The 24002-nt window shown below is 36.9% G+C and overlaps 1 protein-coding gene across 4 annotated transcripts in view; it reads left to right on the forward strand.

Moving 5' to 3' along the window:
* LOC123313594 (heparan sulfate glucosamine 3-O-sulfotransferase 1) overlaps positions 1 to 24002 on the forward strand; it is a 92214-nt gene that overhangs the window by 35512 nt on the left and 32700 nt on the right. Inside the window, exon 2 of one of the 4 annotated variants that reach the window (XM_044898539.1) lies at positions 5559 to 5585. The exons of 2 other annotated variants lie outside the window; for them this stretch is intronic. The gene's annotated coding sequence lies outside the window, so the exon portion shown is untranslated. Of the gene's footprint in view, positions 1 to 5558; positions 5586 to 16445; positions 16754 to 24002 lie in introns of those variants that run through there. One more of the 4 variants, XM_044898538.1, reaches the window with a different exon arrangement.

Below are 24002 nucleotides of genomic sequence, written 5' to 3' on the forward strand. Positions count from 1 at the left end.
GAAGTTCTTTGTCCATTGAATCAGCGTGTTGATAGATTCGTATCGCATTTTTTGAGTACGTAAATTACCTGACAATTGAGGTATCGAATGCTTTCGAGTGATAATCGATAATGTTGATAGTTGTGGTAGGCATTAGAGTTATGGTCTAGTCATTTCACGATGTGGTTCAAGGTTGAGTTCACTTTTATTTGATTATGTGTGGAAGACTTTCGATTGTCGATGTTTTTCTCTACGTATTATCAAAACTATTTTATGTCATCTCAATTATTTGAAAATGAAGTCGAACTCAACCTTCCAGAGTCCAGAGTTTACTCCAGAAGACTCTTCTGTATGGAGGGCTAAATTTAATTCGAAGGAAATGATCCCTATTCCATTTTAGATTTGACGGAGGTTTTGACCGACAACCATTGCCAAAAATTTTCGATCCTAATATTCTGAAGCGATCTAGGCCAATTTAATATCAATAAATCCTCAATCAACGAAAATCTACCTCTGATGGAGCTAAATGTCAGTGAATGCAGGTTAACGACTGGGTTTTACGTGGAGATTTTGGACATTGACCGCTGAACCAGACACCTTATCCAAGAAAACTGGACTGGAAGGACAATGAAAAGCCTTGAGATAGTCATACCAGAGTACATTGATCCAGAACCAGTTAGTTATTATTGGTATCGGAGTTTCCAATGTCTTGGTTGAAACACAATGACAAATGGACTAACTAAGGTACTATCCCTGGAAGGTTCATTAAATATACCAATTATTACAGTTTAGGATTCTTTAGAACCAATTCAATATCTTTTATAGCTGTTCTTATGGAATAGTGTTAGCATCACTAAGGCTATGGGTTTAGCAGAAGCTGATGAGTGCAAATTCTGCATGTCTTCATACATGATTATAATATCCCAGTGGGCGTTACGATGTTTAGTTCGATGTTACAATGTACGCATAGCTGGAGTTTTAGATGAAATACGCCCAAGTAGACTTTTCCTAGTGGAAGACGTGGTTACTGAGAAAAACGACTGAACTTCGGTGGACAGAGTCGGACTTGAGACTTTTGGTGCACTTAAGGTGACCTCTTGCATAATGGTATTCCTCAAAAGGATTGGACTGGAGGAAAATGCTTTCAGACAGAACCTACCCTCTGGTGATTGTTCGAAATACTCTAGCGCCATTTATTGTCGTGTTCTCTTTAATGATATTCTTTTAGGCAGTTTTGAGGGTGGATTTTCCTCCTCAGTCTTTCTTTCTACGAATCCTCGTAGTATCAGTTATTTTCTTGATCATATCATCACTAAGGAGAAAGTATTGATATCTAGTTAGCCTAGACCAGTTCCATGCATAAAAAAAATATTGCATTAGCAAAGCAACGAACAATAACTCATTAGAAGTGTAGGTGTGAAGTTTGAGGTCAAAGAAGTAAACCAGAGTTACACAATAAATTGAAAGAAAGAAGATGTCCACCGAAATTGTGAAAATCGAAAAATTGGAGTATCGTGCCATCATCAAGTACCTGTATTCAAAAGGGTTAAGAGGTAAGCAGATTTACGAAGATATATGCTTAATACCTTTGGTAATCAATGTCCTTCGTATGCGACCGTGAAATATTGGACTGCAAGCTTCAAAAGAGGTAAATTTTCCATTAAAGATGATGACCGATCGGGAAGGCCAGTTTCTGTGTCAGTCCCCGAAAATATCGATGTAGTTCATGACATGATTTTATCAGACCGTCGATTTAGTCTAAAACGGATATCTGAAGCACTGAATATTTCATACGGACGCGTTCATCATAAAGTTCACGGCAATTGGAACATGAGAAAAATTGCTGCAAAATGGATCCCCAAATGTTTGAATGTTGACCAAATCGTGCAAGGGTAGAAGCATCGCGTTCGATTTGTGCTCGATTTGAAAACGATGTAGACTTCTTAAACCGAATTGTAACTATGGATGAGACTTGGGTACATTTCTACGATACAGAAACGAAGCAACAATCGTTGATGGAATGGCTACACTCCTTTTCTCCAAGACCTAAGAAGTTTCGTATCCAAATATCTGCTGGAAAAGATCTTGATTCAGTTTTGGGATTGCCATGGTTTGATGCATCATGACTGATTTTTTGGATAAAGGTGGAACAACAACTGGAGATTATTATTCGACATGACTGATCACTCTACGGGCAAAAATTAAGGAGAAAAGACGCGGAGAGCTATCCAAAGGTGTTTTTGCAGGACAACGCCACTGCCCACAAATCTCATGTTGCCATGCAAAAAATTCATGATTTAGGGTTTGAATTACTAGAACACCCCCCTTATTCAGCAGATTTGGCTCCATCCGACTATCATTTCTTTTCTCAGCTGAAAAGTTTAAAAGGTCGTAAATTTTCTTCCAACGTGGAGGTAATAAAATCTGTGGAGGTCTGGTTTGCAGAGCAAGAAGAAACATTATTTTTGAAAGGTTTAAAGACGTTGCAGGTTCGCTGAATAAATGTATCCAATTAAGAGGATATGTTGAGTAATAAAATATTTTGACATTGAAATTTTGTTTGGTTCTGTAGTAGGCTAAGAATGTTTCAATATATCCCCGTTCATTAACATCGAATGATCTTCCAAATACGAAGGTTCGCGCCTGCTGAACTTCTCGGAAAGGATTAGTGGCAAAACACCGTGAAGTCTGTAAGGAGACCTCATTACTTTATCAATCGCGTGATAAGGTTCCGTTACGGAATTATTGCAAAATCGGCAAACGCCGTGTTTCGATGCATATTCCGTAATTATTTCACCTGAAATCGATGTACGCTGCAGGCACGCTGTAAGCCAATATCCTAAAATTCCCGTTTTGCCTCACGATTGAAAATTCCCATTCGACTTTCCAGTTTACTGCCGGACATTGCAGAAGTCGCATGCGATGCGCTAGGGTATCTTGGAGCCGCGACTGACTGCGGACTGTTGCTCATGTTGATTATAGTTAGTCGTTAGTCCTGGAACGGTAATCAACGAACACGGCCTGGAAAGGGTACCGTATCCGTTTTGTATCAAATTTTGACTCGTAAATACCTAATAACCCCCAGTTATGAGGCATAAAGTACAAGTTGGGCGAGACTTGTATTGGGGTAACGAGCGGACGTAAATAGGCTTTTTTTCGAGCTAGCGTATGAACGGACTGTGCTAGCTTAATATGGGGGAAATGTGACCTAGTTAAGGACGAGGTGCATTCAGGGGTTGATCTATGTGGACGTTGATTGTGAATTTAGACGAAGATAATGCGAAACACCAAATGATCAAGAACAGACAGTGGCACAGCAAGGAAGGGTTTGCACACCAAATGATGTGATATGTTACAAATTGTAACATTTATTTTTATATCTACAAAAGAAAATTACTTCTTTGTAATTATGTATTTTGGAATAGTAAGTTTGTGGCTTGAGGACAGGGCAAATGGAATCTATCCTTTTTGAAGTGAATTAGGTAAATCTAATTTTAACAGTGTTTTTCGTCCTGAGAGACCTGGCTGCTTCTAAAAGTAACATCTTCGTGTTGTGATAAAGTTCTTATTGCTTGTAAACCTGTTTATGTCAAAGTTATTGTTTATATTCCCACAAATATATTTCCAGCCTTGAAAAAGATCCGAACTAAGGATCGAAACGTCGGCACTTCAAAAAGGATAGATTTCATTTGCCCTGTCCTCAAGCCACAAACTTACTATTCCAATTTCATGCAAGGACGCGAAGAAGACAATATGGTATTATGTATTTTGTTTGATGATTCCGTTTTGTCCACACTGTTCTCTTTTAGTGCCCTGAAGAAGTTTATATATTAAACGAAACGTCAGCTTAGTACACAAGTGGTTTTCTTGTTCGAGACCTTCAAACCTATCAAACTTCCCATTGCTCATCCAAAAAATCAATCATGATTACTCCATGGCAATCCCAAAAAACTAAAGCAAGAACTCTTTCAGCAGGTTTTTGGACACGAAACTTCTTAGATCTTGAAGAACCAGAGTGTCGCCTTTCCATCGATTGTTGCTTTGTTTCTGGGTCGTAGAATTGTATCCTAATCTCATCCATAGTAACAATTCGGTTTGAGAGGTCTACATCGTTTTCAAATCGGGCACAGATCGAACTCAATGCTTCCACCCCTGCACGCTTTTGGTCAACATTAAAAAATTAAAACATTTGGGGATCCATTTTGCAGCAATTTTTCTCATGTCCAAATTGACGTGAACTATATAATGAACTCGTTCGTATGAAATATTCAGTGCTTCAGATATCCGTTTTAGCCCAATTCGACGGTCTGATAGACATTTCACGAACTGCATCAATATTTTCAGGGACTGACACAGAAACTGGCCTTCCCGATCGGTCATCATCTTCAATGGAAAATTTATCTCTTTTGAAGCTTGCACTCCAATTTTTCACGGTCGCATACGAAGGACATTGATCACCAAGCGTATTAAGCATATATTCCTAAAATCTGCTTACCTCTTAACCCTTTTAAATACAGGTACTTGATGATGGCTCGATACTCCAATTTTTCGATTTTCACAATTTCAGTGGACATCTTCTTTCTTTTATGTTATTGCGTAACTCTGGTTTACTTTTTTGACCTCAAACTTCACACTGACACTTCTAGTGAGTTATTGTTCGTTGCTATGGTAACGTAATATTTTTTTTTATGTATGAAACTGGTCTAGGCTAACTAGATATCATCCTCGTAAGGCCTGTTTCGTTTCGCTTTTCCATTGGTTTTTGAACGGTTCAAAACAGTCGAACATTTATTTCTACTTCCCTATGTTTTTGATATAGGAGACGGTCGTTCAATCCCATTCATTTGAATAATATACCCAGAAAAGGGCAGTCTGGCTGATTGCTGCCAACATCAATAGGCAGTCGTCAGGCTCTACAGCCGTTCAACTTGTTCTATATTCTATAGATACTATCACAGTCGATGATCCGCTCATCTACACGAAATGATGCAGTTGCTGCCAGAATCACACTAAGCACTTTGGCTGCATATCATGCACATAGAATTATGCTGTTCAAATAAGAACTTCTGAATACCAACCTGAAAAATTTTGGAACACACCTACACCAGACGTTTTATGATGATGTAGGTATAATCTTCAGCAGTTTGAAATTAGAGAGAGAAGCTGCCATCTTCTGTTGGTGGCGACAAGTGACATCCTTCTCCTAATATTGAAAAAAATTACGATCCGATATAGTTGTATCTGCTGAATAGTTTAGGAGATAAGGATATTCATGATTTGTTTCTTATTTTTCTTCGATTTATTTCCGAAAGGGGAGGGAAAAATTGATAATCCAACGTTGCATGAAAAGTTTACGCACCGAAAGCAAACATCGGCAGGATAATATTATATTCAATTTCCAGACACGCGAATCCAAGCTAAATTATTTAAAGAAGCTTCCTTTTGTGTTCGGGAATTTCTTTCAACGGTTTATTGGGCAATAAAACCCAACGCTTCTAGAGATATATAGCCTCCATAATAATAGAGAGGTTTCCACCATGAAAGAAGATCATGAATCTAAAGTACTTAATTTTTTTCAGATGAAAATTTGAGAGTCTGCTAAATGGGTGAGTTAATGAATATGAATGTTCATTTTGGCTGATGGAATATTTGTATTATTACTTCAGTTCGGTTCTCTTCATGTCTGAAATATGGAAATCTCATTTAATATCTTCATGCTGACTTGAATTTTCGGTTGAAATTCATTGTCGACCCGACATGTCGACTTCTAGTTTATTTTAGGATTTACAGTGTGTGACATAGGTACTCACAGATTCTAGGTGAAATTGATCCAACTGTTGGACCAGTGCTCATACTTCGGTAGGTCGGCAGGACAGAATGATATAAAAACGCTAAAAATAATTCGTCTTTGAAGAAAGACGCTATGATTCCCTTTATTTGATTTATCCATCGTCATGGAATAATCAGTCTGACAATATGGTAGCTCAAATGACACATAATTCAAAGCTTTAGCTTTTATTCGAAATCCTCTTGTTTTTTCCGTCAAATGTATTTCTATCGCAATATTTCTTTATACCATTCTAATGCATATCAAAGTGGATATCTTTCGTGAAATGTTTCTGTTCATATCCATAATATATATTCTCAAAACGACCTTCTTTCAACGGTACAGACGACGGTAAACGAAATAAAATTTTCTTGAATTATAGCGAAAAATGCTTTTCAAGTTTGTCTTATTAAAACGGCATCCATGACATCAAGGATGGTCCACATTGAAGCCATTCCGTTCCCATGCTCTATCTCTTCAAGAGTTCTTCAGGTTGCTTTCTCCGACATCAAAGAAACTTGTAATTTATCTTTTCACTTGGTTATTCCTTAACTTATAAGAGAGCGTATTTCTGTTCGGGATGTCATTCTTAATTTCAAAGAGACATGTCCAAGGGACGAGATTCTATTGAAACAATGTTACATTTAACCTGAGTGCTTTATATTTTCTTCCAGAACATCATTATAATAATAATTCATATTACATATAAAATAACACGGATTATGCATAAAAGAATGACCGTTTCTTTGACATATTCTACGAGGATGTATTGATATCTAGCTAGCTTAGACCAGTTCCAAGCATAAAAAAAATATTGCGTTACCATAGCAACGAACAATAACTCATTAGAAGAGTCATTGTGAAGTTTGAGGTTAAAGAAGTAAACCAGAGTTAAACAATAAAATAAAAGAAAGATGTCCACCGAAATTGTGAAAATCGAAAAATTGGAGTATCGAGCCATCATCAAGTACCCGTATTTAAAAGGGTTAAGAGGTAAGCAGATTTACGAAGATATGCTTTCTACCCTTGGTGATCAATGTTATTTATGCGACCGTGAAAAATTGAACTGTAAGCTTCAAAAGAGGTAAATTTTCCTTTGAAGATAATGACCGATCGGGAAGGCCAGTTTCTGTGTCAGTCCACGAAAATATCGATGCAATTCATGACATGATTTTATCAGACCGTCGAATTGGGCTATAACGGATATCTGAAGCATTGAATATTTCATACGAACGCGTTCATCATAAAGTTCACGTCAATTTGGACATGAGAAAAATTGCTGCAAAATGGATCCCCAAATGTTTGAATGTTGACCAAAAGCGTGCAAGGGTAGAAGCATCGCGTTCGATCTGTGCTCGATTTGAAAACGATGTAGACTTCTTAAACCGTATTGTTACTATGGATTATGCTTGGATACATTTCTACGATCCAGATACAAAGCAACAATCGATGGAATGAAGTTTCGTGCCCAAAAATTTGCTGGAAAAGTTCTTGTTTCAGTTTTTTGGGATTGCCATGAAGTAATCATGATTGATAGAACAATAACCGGGATTACTATTCGACTGACCACTCTACGGAAAAAAATTAAAGAGAAAAGACGCTGAAAGCTATCCAAAGGTGTTTTGTTTTTGCAGGACAACGCCCCTGCATACAAATCTCATGTTGCCATGCAAAAAATTTGTGATTTAGGGTTTGAATTACTAGAACACCCCCCTTATTCACCAGATTTGGCTCCATCCGACTATCATCTATTTCCCCAACTGAAAAAAAGTTTAAAAGGTCGTAAATTTTCTTCCAACGAGGAGGTAATGAAAGTTGTAAAGATCTGGTTTGCAGAGAAAGAAGAAACGTTTTTTTTTAAAGGTTTAGAGACGGTACAGGTTCGCTGTAATTAATGTATAAAATTAAGAGAAGAATATGTTGAGTAATAAAATATTTTGACATTGAAATTTTGTTTGGTTCTATAGTAGGCTAAGAATTTTTCCATATATCCACGTATGTTATGCTCTTATTAACAACGAATAAGATTTTTTTCCGATTTCGAAATCTTAAGAACCATTGAATCAAAACTTTCCAACAAAACTTCGAGTGTCATTCCTTTTGCGAACGAAAGAATTAAATGAAGAGTTCATTCTCATACGGCTCATTTTTCTGAATAAGCCTTCGCAGTTATGCCACCATTGAAAAATGGAAATACAGCCATATTTCACAGCGAGAATCTGTAAGAGGTAATTCAGCTTCGTTATCTTAATTGGCTATATTGTTGGCACTTGGCTCCCAGCTGTCAGGACCCATAATTTTCCTACCTTCACTTCGCGGAATGCTGGTGAAAAACCCACTTGAAAATCAGCTTTCTTAATTACAGCTATTTTGGTTTATTACCAGGCTCGATTCAATTTTACTCAGCGAGAAAGGCTTTTCGGAAGTTTGACGTTAATGTGATATCCTTATATTTCTTGAATATTTAACGCAATGATATAATCGACCGAACTTCTTAAAAATTCATGAGATGTGACTTGAATATTTAACGCCCGAAAATATGATACGGGAGGAATTTAAGAACTGTTTTCGGTGAAGCTAAGTTCTAAAAATAAGACTTATTTTGGATTTTGGACAGAAATCTTTGGTATGTTGATAAAATCATTTAACTAGACTAACCTTCTTTTCATGTCAATAGTCTGATGTGAAAATTGACAAATATCTCTACACATATTTTATATTTATTCTTCATGGCTCTTCTGGAGTGTCACAGATTTAGCTAGTTATTCTGAGGGTAATTTTGTTTTTCCAGGGGTGGCACAGCTCATAGCTATATCTTTTTGTCAGGGTTGAATTAGAAAAAATGGTTTGGGAAAAAAGTGTTTCTTTTGAGCTCAAGAATCTACTGTTTAAATATTTGTACGAGTCGATCACTCACCATGTATATTTTGAATTATGATATGGCTACACGTTAAGATCAAACAATTCTCAATATTTATATTCACCATTCACTCTACTGAATCTCTGCCTACTCTTACACCTTCGTTCTTTCATTAAATACTTCCCCCCTTTTCAAATTTCTTCCTGTTGGAGTGCGGATATCTATTTTTTTTTGGTTGCATGAAATTTATTTGTAATTCTAATTTCAAAAAGAGAGACGGAAATGGAATGAATTGATATCCCCTTCATTAGAAGTCAGTAGCGGATATGGTATATTAATATACCCTAGATATAGAGTCATTCGGGGCAACTGTGCGCACTTTTGCCTTTCAAGCCATACCCTGTTTCAAATGTTGAAGCTAGGAAAATTAAAACATATTCATAAGATAGAGAATTTTCTAATCTATAAGAAAACATCAAAAAGCAAACAAATAAAAACGTTTTCTTTCCGCAAAAAAGAATTTAATAGAGAAAGTCGGAGTGCGTTCACATGCCCCGTATTGCGGGTAAGTGTGCGCACCCTCACGGGGTAAGTGAACGCAGTGCTTAGTGAACCACACAATCAGAACAAATTACAAAATAATGTCATCAAAATGTTACAATATTAGAGAAATGCTGTTTATTGTCAATACAGAAGCGCCTTTTTATAAGCAGTACATTATTGTTCGTGCCCCAATTCTTGGTGAACACAACACTTGATACATTCCCCTGTTGGTGGCTCTTCATATTTTTCTGAACAAATAGGACAATATTGATCGAGTCTTAACCAAGAAAATCAACAATGTCATAATTTATTCCTCACTGAACTAATGCCCATATAATGAATCTATGCACACACTTACCCACGCACACTTTCCCCAGTAAGCCAAAATTTGAATTGACGTTCTTATAGAGTTGAGCAGCTAAGAGAACCTAAAATTTTTTGTTATATATTTAGATTAATATGCCCATGATCGAATAAAATATTGTACACTGAGGGACTCGGAACTTGGACCTGGCAGAATGTGCAGAGATGCTAAAAATTAACAAGAAAACTAGTGAATTTGATTGATTGCAAATAAAAAGTTAAAGAAACGTGGCACGGCGCACTCCTATGAAAAACTAATATAGTGATTCTGCGCCCTTGCGTCACCCAAATGAACCCCTCTTTCATACATTGCATAGTCGAGATATACGCACTGCGCACACTTACCCACTGCGCTCAGTTACCCCGAATGACTCTACATCTGACAGGAGACGAGCACCAACTCATTTCCTAAGCCTTATAGTGAAGATGACAGTATATATGTATCCATTTACTTGAATAAAGAAGCCATCAGTTCATTCCACTTTTGTCGAGGTAGGAGTTGTGTTACTCTGACAAGGTCAAATGGGACTGAAACCATGGTCAACATCAACTCTCTCTTGAGTGTAAATACTTTGAGTGATGATGGTTTGCTTAGTTCATGTAGCTATTTGCGTTTTTCTGGATAAATTAATTTTTGACTAACTCAGAAAAGGGTAAACCATACATGAATCGTCCTGTAAGGAATGTCAATGAACCCACGGTATATTTTTATAATTTTAGGCATGAAAAAAATTCTGAAAGTTTATTTCATATTTTGGCTTTGGCGAACATTCCCTGAACCAGATAAAATGAAGTAATTCATTTGAAAATTCATTTATTTCTCAGAGATAAAGTGCTCCATTTCTTTCAGTTATTTTTACATAGATACTGAATAAAAGGTATAAATGTGTATTGAATTTCAGATATGAAAGTTTCATTGGCTTAATTTCAGTTGATGTAGAGAATTATTCTAACAATATATGGATCCAAAAAAAAACAACATACCCGTTTGAAATGGGGCTATAAATATTCGTTGAAGGGTTAACAGAGCGAGCACAAAGGAACGAGAAATGTACACAGTTTTTTCGCAACCCTCGAAATACCTCATAACAAATTTAAAAAATTTCCCGCTCCATTCACCTGCTAGAAAAAACGTGTCGTGTCCACAATTATTTTTACATTATCTCGTGCATGTTTATTCCCTAATCTCCCGCCCTACCCCCTTTCCTACGTATATCAGTGACGAAACTCGAGTGTGATGCATCCTGAGCCCGTTTCCAATACCATGGGGGCGCTCACATGGATTGTAATCCAATTCACTCCAACCCCATTGTCGTATAAACGCGAACGAAAGGATCCATCCCATCGTCATGAACCGAACTTTATTATGCGACGTTAAAATTTCGGACAGAAATATTCAAATATGATGGAAATCAACCCTTTTGAATATTTAAGGCAAGAGCAATATTCCACGATAAAATCGTGATGTCGTTGCCGCAGAACCCTTTTTCCCCTGCAGGTTGATATTTTACGGGGTCGGTTTTGGCGGAATTGGATTAGTCTTGTCTGTGTAACTGAAACGTATTGGATTTGCTAGGTTTTTCTTCGTGTGAAAGGGGCCTTGGGTATGCGACCCAGCTTATGCAGATCTCGTTATTTTGAATCGCGACTATTTGTAGACGAATTAGGGGAGGAATGGTGATCGTTACCCTGCCAAGGGCATGGAAATGCAGGCAGCATTTCAGGTTTTGTATCGACGTCTTATGAATAGGAATTGCTCGATGGGTTCGCCACTATTTGAGAAATCACTTGTGGCTTCGAAAAGATTGGAAATATTCACATAGAAATCGTCATGGGAGAATAGCTTTTTAGCAATTTTATATGCAGTAGATTGAAGTTTCAACTGATAAGAGTGGACCTTGTTTAGAAAAATTTTGTTGAAAAGATTCATTAGGGAATCAGGATACAAACAGAGAGGGTGGTGAATAACCCATATTTTATAGATCTTTCGACCTTTCACAGGGTAAATTATTGATTTTTCTTATTTATTCAACGTACGAATCACTCTACACATTTTCCTAATATTTGGTCCACATATTCTTTGTCCAAAAATAATAACGAAAGTCTTATTGATGGTTTGGCCTTAAAACAATAAAGGAGTAGGTTTCGAAGCGAAACAACACCCTATATATCGATATTTTAAAGTTTTATAAAAAAATTTGGAAACCAAAAACCAGAAAGAGATGTGTAGGATTAAATGTATTTTGTTTTTCGTATACAATTTTTTCACTTTTTAACTTGGTCAAATCTAGATGTTTCGTTAATGAGGTCGCAGAAAATTGGAAAACAATCAGATTGTCTTTCCCAAATGCTATTTTTCTAGATTAATTTAATGAAAACATCGATTTTTTTATTCTCCTAATTACTGGATCCCAATCTCATTGGAAAATTAGAGGACAAACTATTTTTATAGATAACTGGGTTTCAAACACTCTGTATCTGTAAGAAAATTATCATAACAGCGCTACATCGAAGAAAAAATGGGAAATGAGAAAAATGTTCATTCCTCAGAAAGAACAAATTCATTTTAAACGAAAATAATATGAACCGTTTCATGTGCTTCAAAGTGTATGAATCAATAAAGATAATGGAAAATAGTACAGCTTATGAAACACAACCTGTCAACCGAGTAACGTTTCGTCTATATATTTAGACTTCTTCACAGCTAACGGTGGAAGAAATCTACAAGTTGAAGCATAAACAAAACAAAAAATCAAAAAAATAGATATTTTTTATTCGCGTCTGAATTTTTTTTGTTAGTGTGTAATCATTTCCTGATACTTCTGATATGTATTCTCGCAAAAAAAAATTATGAAATGAAGTCCGTACATATTGATCAATTCAGTTAATAAGGTTCATAATCACAACAATAAGGGATATCGAACTTGAAGTGTATTATTTACGACAAACAATAAATCACCCTGTATCTTGGTAATAAAGATTGATAGATCTTCACATCCATTTACGAAGTTTCAATATATGACTGAAATCCCTTTGTGAGGGATACTTTCCTGAATATGTAGGTACGCATACAAGTAGATACTGAGTACTGGATTGAAAATGTACCCAGTAATGGGTACAGAATGCCAGAAATATACTTGAGCGTACAATATTCCGGCATTTGTAAAGTGTACTGTACTGCCCAGTTTTGACTTCAAGATCTGAATATAGTATTGAAACCTAACTGTCCTCTTAAAACATCCTTATCCTTAGAAAATTGTACGTAGATTCGCCTGAAATATTAAATCTTTTTTTCGTTCAACTTTAATTGGTGTTTATCAATTATCAGTTGCTGTGACTTTTTATTAGGGAAAGATCAACACATTGAGGCTTAGTATTAGCCTACTCAAGTACGATTTCGAATACTTTACCCTTATATTTTTGTGGTAACACGGTATAAAGAACTGTCAGACCTGTGATATAATCTAATGTCTTCCTTGAACTTCTTCAGAGGCCACCGAGGAGTTCAAACAGAATAATGAGCTGCAACGAACCCCTAATACGTTATTTTTCTGGATAATGATCACCCGCTCTCTCACCCCCTCTTTCAGGTTCACCCTTCAATCTCAATACACCATGAAGGAGTCATTAGGGGTGAAAATTAGGGTTTAGGCAGTCTATTCACGAAATAGGCTACATTAGTTCCGTAGTTCCTGTTATTCCCTCAAACCTACCCCATTTTGATTTATGAGAGAGAGGAACTCAGCCTTGGCCCCATTTCTTGAATTCGTCGACTGCTCGGGATAAAAATTAGTTCCCGAAGTTTTTCGCAGCGTGAAGAGGTTTTCCATCCGTGACATATTCCCAGACTGGCATTTGTCTAGGCTATCTTAATTCGAATCTAGAAATGCCGGAAACTTCGGAACAGGGAGTTTTTTCAACCCTCTAGTTCGCAAACAGAGGAAATAAAATCGTTCTATTCGATCATGTAAAAAAGTTTCGTGACTTCCCTAGAATTTTGGCCTACTGAACAAAATCATCATTTCCGATCCCTATACTGCATTCACATTTATTTTAGCAATCGGTTGGCCATGAAATAATTTTCTCAATTTTTTGTAACTACTTCGGTGTAAGGTTGGCACTCATGAAATGTCGTTGATGTCATAACGCCGTTGCCACAACTTTTATCAATTAATATTACGAAAATGCGGAAAGTGATTGAAAAAAGAGACAGGGTTTCAGAAACTGCTATTTAGAATTCAGGTCCGCTCATTCAAATAGTTATACCCTGATATTCTAAAATCCACAATACGTCAGGGTAGCGAACATATTCAATGTATAAGAATTTACATAATGTTTCATCTGAATCTAAACGACTTATATTTCAGCTGAATATTTCCACAATCAGAAAGGTTGTGAATGAAGAGGATGACAAAGAACTTTCTTCTATTGGGAGACCCAAAAAAGTGGTGGCATTTGAGAATTTTATGTTTGAGTGAATTAATGCGAAAAGTTGACTACAGGATTTTTGATTAATGTCATCGTAGAATAAGTTCCCGAAAATTGATTTTTCTATTTTTCATTTGACTTGTCCTATACATTGTAAATGTCTTAAGGTACCAATAAATACCTAATTACTATTATTATATCAATTCATTAAGATGAACAGCCACAAATACGCGCCAGTTGTCCTGCTAATTGTTTATTCATGTGAAATTTTTGTTCAAATGTTCATCTTGATTGAAACTTCCTTTTACCTACTTATATTGATGCAAGATGATTTTTGTTGAAGAATTTCTGTAATTATCTGTTAATCCCTTCAGGAGATATCCATTCCCAACCACTGCAACATATGCATTTCATCTTCCTTTTAATATTTTTGAAATCTACAACTGATGTAACGCATTCACACTTTAGCCAAAGAAGATAACAAACATTAACTCTCCTCAAGCTAGTGCATATTATGATATTATACACTGATCTCTTGTATTTTCCATGCAAATAACTGGATTTGGTATGCCTTCAATCAGTTTGTATAAACTTCAATTATGTTCGTCACATATTTTCCGAAGAGTTTCGACATTGTGATAAAATACGTAATAACAGAAACTTTTACGTAGAACGGGCAACAGCGTTGATTCAAAACCCAAAAATGTTTTGACAAGCGTCATAACCCCACATTTTCGTACTATACAGAGTGAAATGTGTCAAATTTCCATGGCCAACCGACTGTTAAAATAAAAGTGAATGGAGTATAGAGGTGTTTCTGAAAATTTACCCATCCCTAATTATTATTTATAGCTGATACTTCAAAAGATCGATTCCAACTGGACTTATACCGTAGTAGAATTTATTGGGCTATTTTCATCATATGGGTTCAATATATCCATAGATCTTTTCCGAATGGACTGTAACTGAAAAATGTAAACCTTCTTCGGTTGATGACAAGCGATTTCCTGAAGCTGGATGTCGAATACCCATTGTTCTTCAGGTGCTACCTTTGGGGAGCTGTGATACTAATTTTTACAAGGAATCACCCCTTAAATTAACATTGATTCAACTATACATTCACACCCTGTAAAATGCTCATATCAGGAGAATACTTCAGAGGTGCAGAAAATAAACAAATAAACAATTCAGGTCGTTTTAATCAATGTTTCATTAAGCTGGCCGAGAAAACACTGCGATAAACTTGCCACAAACAGACATTATCCGCTCCAATTGTGCAGAACAATAATCCCCTAAGGAAATTGGCAACTCCGAATATTCCAACTAACAAAATAAAAATATATGCGGCAAGAGTTAACTATGAAGACTACTGCCCTATGGAGCAGCGGATGTTGAAGTGAGCGAGATGAAATACTGCTGCTATTAACCCACTAAGACATTAATCAATATTGCAGCAGAAATAAAATGAATTTAATCCACTGGGGGTTGCCATAATCTTTTCTGTTCTTGTTTGTTCGAGAGTCTTATCGATTGTGCAGTCCACTGCAGAGGATTTCTGAAGCAAAGAGAATTGTGGGGGTTATTTGGTAGTCTTTGTCAGATATTCTGGGGTTTGAAACATTTTACTAGAAGTTTTCAACGTATAACGACTGGTCAACACTGTTGGGTCTCTGATAATATAATAAAAGCTAACAGCTTCAGATTTTGAAATTCGCAGTTTTTTAATTTGACTCAAAAATACAGAAAAATTACTACCTACATGTTCAAGTAAAAATATAAAACGTGAAAGATTTGAAATTTGTAATAGCAATGGACAAGCATCAATTAATTTTGTCACGTTAGTTGATGAAGTTTCTTTTGGTAAAGCTCAGTTTCTTGACAAATTCGACCTCTTTTGATTGTTTATATTCATTCAAATATTAATGTTTGAATTGATTTTTAGATAACATTATTAGTATTTCGTTTAGCGTCAATCTATAATGTTGTTTACCTAATATTTACGAGTTTCTGATCGAATATTTACTAATTGGATTGTGCGAATTTCAATTTGTGACTTCTTATAAATCATCTATTTGAGTGATACAATGTTCGCCTTATCAAGTACACAAATTCAAATTCAATAACTGCTTCACCTGTTGACTAACCTGTAGCTTCAGATGTATTGCATCCTGTTTTCGCGTTATTCTGGGAGTTAGCCAAATAATTTTGGCAGAAATTCACATGAAATACTCATGTACCGAAAATAAAAAGAGAGACTAATAGTTACTTACTAATAGCCTGATTTATTTTTGTGATGAATCTGTAAATTTAGAACTGAGTTATGTTGATACGGAAAATCGTCATAATATGTATGTTTGTTTTCAGCAGTTCGATGTCATCTGGGTTAAATAATTCGAGTTTTGCTTGATGAATGTGATAATGTATCGTTTGTGTGCGTAAAGAAACCTTCTTCCAAGTGTCAACTTCAACGGCTTCGGAAAAATCGGAAACATCAAATCAATTTCTGAAATTCATTTTCTGTTAACCAATATTGGTTGTGCAGAATTCCAATAGGTGTAAGATAATGGCGCTGTTGTTTTAGTGACTCATCTGTTTTCATGGTGTCATTTTACTCTACTATCCTATTTCGCTAACTCTTAAGAAACATCGTTATTGAAACGTGGATGCTGGTACATTTCCCTAACGAGATTGTTTTCTTTTGATGAAGGAAAATATTGGAGAGTCAATTTTGTTCTTTTGAGCTTCGCAAGAACGTAAGTATTTATTTTTTAGGGTTGAAGAATGAAAGTGAAATGAAATTCTTGAATCATTGAAACTGATGACCCTGAAAAATTTGGCATATAAACTGAGAAAAAAACAAAATTACTTTCTAATTGAAGCTCGATGATGATGAAAATATGCTAACTGAACTAAAAATAGAAGCTTGAGTTGTTTGACCACGTGTACCGCTATCACAGTAAAACTGCAGGTGAAGAACTCATTGAAAATCATAAAACTCTGTTTTTAATTCAATTATGGATTTTCATCAAGTATTCGCCACATCAATTGTTCAAAGATGCCGATGCTACATATTGAAATTTAATTTAAACGCCTACTTGCCCGGTGCGGTATAAACATTGATTGTTAATTTTTTTTCGTAGATTCAGAATCCGTAAAAACATTGCTGTAGGTATTTGCGTGTGTGTGATCTATTGTGGACACGCTACAAGTCGCAGTTTGGAAGCTGTGATGTTCAATTTCAGCAGGATTATGAGCATCCATGATTCTAAGAAGCCTAGTGGTTTCGGTCGATTTTAGAGTAATTAAAAGAAATAATGGGCGTTTGTTAATCCTCTCAGTCGAAGTCAGTGTATCAAATCTACCTTTAATCTTGTTATTTTCCGAAGACTTGATGCTGAAATGCGAAATCTGTGGATATTGAATGTGATGTAGATTGACTGACACCTTAAAGTTTTTCCACACAGAATCTACACTATGAGGATGTATTGATATCTAGTTAGCCTAAATCAGTCCAAATTGGACTGCAAGCTTCAAAAGAGGTAAGTTTTCCAGTGAAGTGATGACCGATCGGGAAGGCCAGTTTCTGTGTCAGTCCCCGAAAATATCGATGCAGCTCATGACATGATGTTATCAGACCGTCGAATTGGGCTAAAACGGATATCTGAAGCACTGAATATTTCATACGAACGCGTTCATCATATAGTTCACGTCAATTTGGACATGAGAAAAATTGCTGCAAAATGGATCCCCAAATGTTTGAATGTTGATCAGAAGCGTGCAAGGGTAGAAGCATCGCGTTCGATCTGTGCTCGATTTCAGAACGATGTAGACTTCTTAAACCGAATTGTTACTATGGGCGAGACTTGGGTACATTTCTACGATCCAGAAACAAAACAACAATCTATGGAATGGCGACACTTTGGTTCTCCAAGACCTAAGAAGTTTCGTGTCCAAAAATCTGCTGCAAAAGTTCTTGCTTCAGTTTTTTGGTATTGCCATGGAGTAATCATGATTAATTTTTTGAATAAGGGTAGAACAATAACCGGAAATTACTATTCGACATAACTGACCACTCTACAGAAAAAAATCAAAGAGAAAAGACGCGGAATGCTATCAAAGGTGTTTTGTTTTTGCAGGACAACTCCCCAGCACACAAATCTCATTTTGCCATGCAAAAAATTCGTGATTTAGGATTTGAATTACTAGAACACCCCCCTTATTCACCAGATTTGGCTCCATCCGACTATCATCTCTTTCCTCAACTGAAAAAAAGTTTAAAATGTCGTAAATTTTCTTCCAACGAGGAGGTAATAAAAGCTGTGGAGGTCTGATTTGCAGAGCAAGAAGAAAAATGTTTTTGAAAGGTCTAGAGATATTGCAGGTTCGCTGTAATAAATGTATCCAAGTAAAAGGAGAATATGTTGAGTAATAAAATATTTCGACATTGAAATTTTGTTTGGTTCTATAGTAAGCTAAGAATTTTTCAATATATCCTCGTAGTCAATTTCTGATTATCTATTATTATCACTAAGCACTTTCTGAGTTGGCAGTCTGTTAGAAAACAACAAAGAGGTGTAGCATGCTTTTAGTAAAAGTAAAATACTGATATTTAGATATCGCAGTATTGAAAATCAAAGAAACTTTTTGAAATGATCCAACCCTTGACTCCATCCCTTAACTCCTTCTGTTAGGTGCTTTTTCCTATACAACAGATAGGTCCGGGTCTTTGCCTTTATTGAAGAACCAACGAAGATTCACATACGTCCTATTTCGATAGTGGTTAACCAAGTTCACTTGCTTTCACTTTCATTCAAATAATAGGTGAGCGTGTGTACTGAAACCACATGTATGTGCGTTTTAACGGCAAAAGGTCACTTCTTCCGTGCAACTGTAGCTGCTGGAAGAGTAATTGCAGCCGATGACAACTGATAAAGTCGCAAGTCGAAACGGTAATTGCTGAGCAAAGTAACGATTTTTCAATTATCCATTCTGGAAGAGTCGGCTTCTTGTACCCATGGCCTCCCACTCGTGACGGATCACCCTCTCCATCTCCAATCGCGATGATCGCTGGAATATTAAGGAGTAAAGACCAAAAGTTTCTGTTGTATCGCCGTTCGGCATTCGAACTTGGTTGGAAATAGCATTTGGCATGCTGCACGCCATCTAGAAATCAAGTTAATCGTATACAGTTCAATTTTATTTCGACTTTGACGGAGTTGTTGCGAATCCCAGAAACGCTCCGAGAATCAGCTAGTTCGCTGGAAGTGTTCTTGACGTCTGGCGTTCTGAAATGAAACGTTCTCTGGGACGTCGCGCGGGCAGGACCTCATGTTGATTGTATCAATTTGCCAGTCGAATGAGATGTTCGATCGGCCATCGGAACATGTGATTGGCATTTCGATTTGAAATTGGAGAAGCAATTATAGCAGTCTATTTTCGGAAGGTCGCACACCATGAAGGTCAGTTATCTAACGGTTGTTCTGGAGGAAAAGGTCCTGATCCAATATTCATCGTGTGCGGCTGTTTGCCTCTGTTTGGAATAGTTATTAATTTTACATCTTCGGCAGGTTTCGACACTTCATCGAGTGGGTGGAATTCGGTCGTTGGTATGGATTGGAAATTCCTTCTGAAATCACATTATTCATGGAATATTTCGAAAGCGTTTTCGTTTAATCTTCCTATTGAGGAATGTTTCATATGAAATGCTTCACTTGAATGTTTCCAATGAGGTTTCTGGCAAAGACAAGCTGCTTCTCGTTTCAATGAAATTTCGAATGATAGCATCACACTTTACTAGAATATTGAAACAGGTTGTAATAAAATAGGAAACAACGTTCCCTTCTCAGATCTCTCTTTCTCTCTCCCTAGGTATCAACACATGAAAGGAGTAGGTAGTACACGTGTGACATCCTACATATATAAACATACGTCTGAAACAAGGCTATAGTAATGTAACCTCGCCATAAAAACTCTCCATCCATAAATGCAGGAATATAGAATTGTCTCACAGAATAAGCTGGCATACGTGCCTATATGTTTAGATTGACGCTGGGGATAATTGGCTATGATTAATCCTTTTTGAACTGAGACCATTTTGATATTTTGTTCTGAAACAGTGCTCTCTATCAGTCTGATAGATATTGACATTATGGCAGAACCAAAATCCTGTTAAGTCCGCCAGAAAGCCTTCGAACAGATATAAGCCTGGAGGATGAAACTCTAGAACAGGTTGAGCAGTTCAAATACTTGGGAAGCTTCATAAATACTAGGGCTGACCTGGACACGGAAATACACAACCGTATCAATTCGGCATCACGGGCATTTTGGAAGCTAAAGGACAGAGTGTTTTAAAATCACGACCCCAATCTGAAGACCAAGACAGCTGTTTACAAAGCAGTGGTCCTCCCAACGCTTATTTATAGAAGCGAAAGCTGAACGCCCTACAAGCCACATATTAAACAGCTTGAACAAACGCAACAACGTCATCTGAGACAAATAATGCACATCAGATGGATCCACAAAGTGTCGAATGTGGAAGTCTTGCAGCGCGCGAGTTGTATAACAATTGAGACTCAACTAACGAGGGTCCGACTCAGATGGAGCGGCCACATTCTGAGGATGCAAGACACAAGACTCCCCAAAATAGCTCTGTATGGCAAATTCGCAGAGGGAGCTCGGAAACCAGGAGGCCAGTATAAGAGGTTCAAGGATATACTGCATCAATCCCTGGAATCGGTTAATGCTAATCATAACTGGGAACAACTAGCGTTAGACAGATCACAGTAGAGGTCTTTGGTCCACCAGTTATAATGGAGACTCGAGAAGAATGCAGCGGCGGCCAGATCTGGTTGGTGACTATCCATGCCCGGAGTGTGGAAGGATCTGTGGGTCACGGTTGGGTCTTTTCAATCACAGGAGGACACACAATCGCAAGTAGCCCTGAGAACTTATAAGTTTGATCGCACCGATAGTTTTGTTTTTGAGTCTTTTTGTAGATTTATTCTCGGTAACGGGATACAGCAATGAATGATGAATGAATCAGTCTGAGGAGATCGTTTTGTAAGTTTACAAATTTGATGACGTCCAGAGAAGTCTTAGCGATCTCATCGTGATCAAATACTGTCACGCCCATATGTGCTTTTCCAACTCATGCTCATTATGTGATGGGCTGTTTCCATCTCCAATCCACAGGGTCTGCAAATTTCATCTGCCGACAGACCGTTGAGATTGAGACTATATTTGAACAGTCATTGCTATGAAAATGACAGAAGATTCAGCTCGTGGACGCTTCAATATGTATGATAGTGAAAATTCCCGAAACTCGATTGCGCCAGTCTGGATGTTCCTTCAGGGTGTTGTAGTAGTACACGTGGCACTAGCGATCACGTAAAGGACATCAGTCTATGGTTATTAAAATGCTTCTGTCGCCCTATGAGGAGATCTTTACCACAACATGTTTTCGCAGTAACTTCTTCAGGTGCATGAGTGGAGGTTGTATTTTATTTCTTCGTGTGGTTTTTCTTCTGGGCTAAACTTAGGCCCTGTGGCCCATTCCTCAGCCGCTTGAAGATACCTACATCCTAAGACATCACGATAAAAATGCAGGAAGTCGACACCTTTGACCAAAGGATTACTGGATGTTAGGTAGGAGGTCTCCTTGGTGTGTTTTCCTCAAGGAAGTAAGGTGAACAGGTTTATCAGTTTTCCTGCATCAGAGGCACAAAGAACAACCAGTCAGTTTTATTTTCTGAAGTATTAATAAACAGGTGGCCAGTCAATAAAATAGTCACCATACTCAGCTGTTAGGAGTTGAGTTCAGAGGATGATCCCCACAATGACAAGCCATGACTGCCTGTCAGGACTTCCCGTGGTAAATTCAGAGGAAAATATCCTATCTAGCCAACTCATAAAGGAGATTTCGAACGATGTAGGACAAATGGGAAGCGTCTTTTCCTCATATTATTAATTCTGTGAATCTAAACGCTTTGTTCGTAGTTTTCTTCGCTTTATTCGTTTTGGAAGGTTGATAGTTATAATGTATGATCCTTGAAACCATCCCTGATATTATAGTTATAGTTCATTACAACTCTAGAGCTGGCGAGTATAGCTCTGATAGGGGACACAATAGACCTTGAGGTCGGATTGCTCAATGAAATTCCCCGTAAATCTACAATTTTCCACAATGTGTATGAGTAGATATGACTCTTGTAACGAAGCAGACACTGCCAATATTCAAAACTTCGGTGATTCACAATCCATATTTGAAGATATTAGGAGTTGAGGAATGTTTCACAGCCCAAACAATATGAAGTTACTTCTGATTTCTCTCTTTAGGTACCATCCTATCGTTAACTTGTTGTTCCATGACTTTTCTATTTGAGATTTTAGATTTTCCAAGAACATGCCAAAATAGGTTTCGTAATACTCTCAAAGGTGGCTCATCCCATTAGGATTCTCAACAATCCCTGAACAGTGCCAAGGAATGTTCGTAGAAATTCCAACAGCAATCATGAAGATGTTGTTTTCTATTAATTTCCCGATTCTCATCACTTAAGTGAATTGAGGGTTTCTCTCTAGAGTTTCCTCCAAAATTAATCTAGAACTGAATGAATATAATCACCGTGAATAACTGCCGAAAACATTCACAACCTGGAATTGTTCAATCGATTGAAACCTGTTCTGCTTAATCGCTAAACTCATACTAATTAAACAAACGAACCTAAATAATAAGTTAAAAGAACAACGAAAAGTAGGCACTGTTTGAATCATTAATAAAGTGAATGTAATCAACTAAAATACTCCTGAAACAATACAATTGAAATCCCCAACAAATTTGTTCTGAAGTCTGCGATAGTTCACAATTTCGACCCGTCACTGATGCGCCTACACACCCAATCGACTAATTGTTTCGATTAATTGGCGTGCAGCTTGGAGGAGAAAATGGATCGTGGAAATTGAATGGATGGAAACCAATAATTGATTGTGATGCTATCACATTACTAATTATTTGAAGTATTTCTAGTTTCCATAAGAGATGTCCCCAGCGGCGTTCAATTGTTTCGTTGATTCCCCATGACACTTCGGTTCATTAGATTAAAGGGTCATCCTGACAAAAAATTGGACATGGCGTGCGGGACAGGTTGGTGGCATTGAAATTGATTCGTTTGGAAGTTCTTTGTTTGTTGGTCCAAAACGGAGCCATTTGGAATGGCGTCCTGAAAAAACGTATCCACAAATCCACCCTTTACGTTTTGGAAATGGTTGACAAAGACGCTCAAAAAGTTGCATAGGTCTCAGGGCTCACTGTGTATCAAACTTCCGTGTGAATGTGAAGGTGCATTCAAAAGTTGACGAGATATGGTGAAAGATTGTCATTGCTCTTGAGGGCTATCATTGTCACAAACTGAATGCTATATTGAAGGAAATGGTGAATTGAAAAAAAAAAGGTTCGAGTCTGACTCGGTATATTGGGTAAAATTTCTGTTTCACGAATGAATTATTGAGAATGATTTTTTGGGTATGACGCGTTAGAATTGGAAACCTAAGAATCTTAATGTCCACACAACATAATTGTTTGAAAGCTCACTGAAGACCAGTCAGAACAACTCAACACCACATAACTAGTCTGACATGCACTTCGAAATGGCGCCTAACTTAACTGAAAACTTAACAGTCAAAGTCGAAGTCAAAAGTGAAGGTGATGTTGACAGTTTTCTTGTGATTATATCAATATCAATATATGCCATGAACCTTACCCTGACAGAACTTTGAATATGAAATTTTTTCATATTTAAAGTAACAAAATCATAGTCTAAGGTAATCATATCTAATTAAATCAGAGAATAATAATCATTATTCAAAATATACCTACTTAAAGTTTAAATTTCAAAATCACTTAACTTTTGAACAAATGGTTTATTGAAGTTCAAACCTCTCTTATTCAATTCAGCTCGTCAAGATACATAAGACAGGACCTATCCTGAAAAAAATTTGCTTTCTGCT

This window comes from Coccinella septempunctata, chromosome 5, assembly GCF_907165205.1.
Source record: "Coccinella septempunctata chromosome 5, icCocSept1.1, whole genome shotgun sequence".
In the NCBI taxonomy this organism is placed as follows: domain Eukaryota; kingdom Metazoa; phylum Arthropoda; class Insecta; order Coleoptera; family Coccinellidae; genus Coccinella; species Coccinella septempunctata.